Here is a 3,565-nt window from a genome sequence, read left to right as displayed (position 1 = left end):
TTTTTCAATGGATAGTCCACCCTGAATTTTCTCAAACTAGACATGAAGATCATTTTCATAAAAAATCTAAATGCTGTTTTTGATAGCTCTCAGTAGCTATGAAATCAATACATATGTTTTAGCATACCTTTTACTTCCCCAGCACCATCTAGGTTCTGCAGGAAATTTAGAATAACTATGAGAGGCAATCTCTGCACCCTAGGAGCTTACATTCCCGCAGGAAGATTATACTATGTGCAAACAACATCAAACATCATAAGGCAGGCAATAATTTAGTGGAGGTTTTTTTTTTTTTTTTTTGGTATAAATTATTGTCAAGGTTTAGAGGAGAAGAAGAGCAAGGGCATAACTTTGGCAAAATTCAGCAAATGTATTACATGGAGAAATGTCTTGAACCAAACTAATGGATTCAGAGGAAAGGTGAACAATAAATGAAGTCTCTTGACATGGATGCCAATACGGTTATTTAAGAGATCGGTCTAAAAAACAATAACATTTTCAAAAGATGAGTAAAGAAGTAAAGAATAGAGTCAATTCTTAGAAAAATCTTGGATTTCCTTGATTAAACAAAAGCCCTATGTCAGGAGTAACTCTAGGATTTCAAACTTGGATAACCTGGAGAAGACCTTTATGAGAGACACAAGGAGTTAGAAAACAGAGCTCAAAGGCAAGAGAAATTTCATTTAAAAGATACTACAATTGAAGAATGCCTGAGTGTCACAGTTCATTGAGCATCAGACTTTTGGTTTTGGCTCAGGTCTTGATCTCAGGGTCATGAGATCAAGTCCCCACCCTCCTCCCTCCGACCCCTACCCCCAAGCCAGGCTCCATGCTCGGCAGGGAGTCTGCTTGAGATTCTCTCCCTCTCCCTCTGCCCCTCCCACTCATGCTTGCTCTTAAATAAATAAATAAATCTTTAAAATAAACAAAAGATATCACAGTTAAGATGACAGTAAGAGGGATCCCTGGGTGGCGCAGCGGTTTAGCCCTGCCTTTGGCCCAGGGCCTGATCCTGGAGTCCCGGGATCGAGTCCTGTGTTGGGCTCCCAGCGTGGAGCCTGCTTCTCCCTCTGCCTGTGTCTCTGCCTCTCTCTCTCTCTCTCTCTCTCTCTCTCTCTCTATGTCTATCATGAATAAATAAATAAAATACTAAAAAAAAAATGACAGTAAGATACCCCATTGTTAGTGTCTGGCACACAAAGGAAAGCAATACTGAGGAGAGTTTGGGAGAGAGTCCCAGGAGTCATAAGGTGAAAATTATAATAAAAACTCTCTGTATACAGCCTACTCAATAGTTTCCAATGTCTTCCCCAAGCCTCGGACAATACCAGAGTAACTTCTTTTTTTTTTTTTTTTTTTGATGAGATGCATCCTACCACTCTGAAATTATTTATATTTTGTCTACAACAAGATTTATTTAACTCTAGTGAATTATAGCCACCTGAGCCACATTTTTCCAAATATTCCTCTCTCCCAGTACCCATGGATTTTTTTCAATATCATGCATTAGATATACCAGATTTTATGTTTTCTATGTCGGGTATGTTACCATCAGCTCATCTAGTGTGATTCTAAAGCATTAGTATTTTACATGTACTATTATTTCATGTAAATGTATTGAAGCACAAGAAAATTTCAATGTTTTTAGTTTTTCTTATTCTCATTTTTTAGTCTTAGCAGTTATGCTGAAGCCACATATATATGGCTTATAATATCTGTTATTAAAATCTAGAATGTGTGCCCCTAAATATACCGAGAATTATTTAAAACTATATTGTATTTTCCGATCCTGGCCAAGTTACATGAACGTTCATTGGACACACGCAGGAATCAGAGATGGATACCCTAGGTGAGTAAAAGCAAACTAGGAGATTTAGTGAATGGTGGCAAGGACTGGGGAGAAGAATGTTGTGTGTGTGGACCATAAGTGAAGCATTTTGGCAAATAACATTCCCCCACATGCTTTATCATGGAATCCTGGACTTCTGGGTTGAAGTGTACCTTGGAGATCCTCCAGCACTCATGTTTCTTAGGAAGGATATGAGCAAATGCAGAGGGATTCTCTCAGTGGAGTGTCTTTCCTATGCTGTTCTGCTCCCACTTCGGACATAAATTTAGGCTTTGTATTAGAGTATTTGGAAAAGATAACATTGAAAATTTACCCCAAAGTCCTGGTTATTAAGCTTGACCACTCTTTTCCCTAATGAAACTCTAAAGGATTACTAAAAAAAAAAGAGGTCACAGGGGCACCCAAGTGGCTCAGTGGGTTAAGCATCTGCCTTCGGCTCAGGTCACAATCCCAGAGTCCTGGAATTGAGGTCTGCATCAGGCTCCCTGCTCAGCGAGGAGTCTGCTTCTCCCTCTGCCCTTGCTCCTGCTGCCTCTCTCACTCTCTCTCAAATAAGTAAATCAAATATTTAAACAAATAAATAAAAAGTTAAAAAAATGAGAGAGATCACAAAAATAGGAACAGGCTCACTAAGATGGTCGTTACCTCTTCTAGCTCAACACTCCTAGAAGACCATGGAAGCAACTCTGGCTACAGATGGATAAATGGAGGGCAACTCTGTGTCTAGCTGGCTGCCTACACGACCCCTCTAGATCTTCTCCCGTCTGTTGAGCTAGATGCTCTTAAGGTCGTATCTGGTGCCCACATTCTATAATTCCATGCATATTCTCAGATCGTCTCATGAAACCTGTCAAAAGGGTTCATGATGGCAGATTCCTGATTCATTAAAGCCAAGATTACAATTTGGAAATTTTGTGGGCTTGTGAATTATTGTTAATGCCTTGATGATAACTCCTTAAACTTAGAGAAGCTGCAATCCAAAGCAACTACTTAGCGTTTGATTAACTCATAAGCATAATATAATACTCCGTGAAAACGTTGTGAACACTGATATTTCAGAGTGAAAAAAATAAACATAAGAAAAAATTAATTGTGTCTATTAACCTACAGATGGCAATTTTGATCAATAATATAGTCCTGTGCAGACCAAAGAAGGAACTTGTTGCTATGTGTTTTAATTTCACATTAGGTGAGTTAATTTGTTTCAGTATCCAAAAACCATGTTGCTAACTATAGCTTAGGTTTCCACGCTATTTGTTGGCATTTAGCAAAAAAAAAAAAAAAAAGAAAAAAAAGAAAAGAAAAAAAAATTGAGAATATATACAGTTATTCAGTTTCTAGGTTGTTTTTTTTTTTTTTTTCAGATCCAAAAACATTTTTGTAATTGTCAAATAAATCCCCCTCTCCCCTGCATCTACTAATATACTCTAAGGAAAATTATAGAAACCAGCGATGGTCATCACTGGAGGCTTTTGTTTATTCATTTTATTGCCTTGAAAATCAGATTGCCAAATCAGGCCTTTCAAGTGTACTCTTGAAAGCACACATTTGGCGTCAGACCAAATGAACGTTTGAGGACGAGATTCTGGATTTCCCACTCCTTGGTGGTCCCTAGTGACAAGGGACCCATCTCCAGCCTTTGAACCTGCACATCTCCACAGCATCTGCTGGGCAGGGGCTGAGCTTGCAAAGTGGGCCCTGAGGGTTAGGGAAGCC

Source organism: Vulpes vulpes, chromosome 14 (assembly GCF_048418805.1).
Source record: "Vulpes vulpes isolate BD-2025 chromosome 14, VulVul3, whole genome shotgun sequence".
Classification (NCBI taxonomy): domain Eukaryota; kingdom Metazoa; phylum Chordata; class Mammalia; order Carnivora; family Canidae; genus Vulpes; species Vulpes vulpes.
This window is presented reverse-complemented; position numbering follows the sequence as displayed.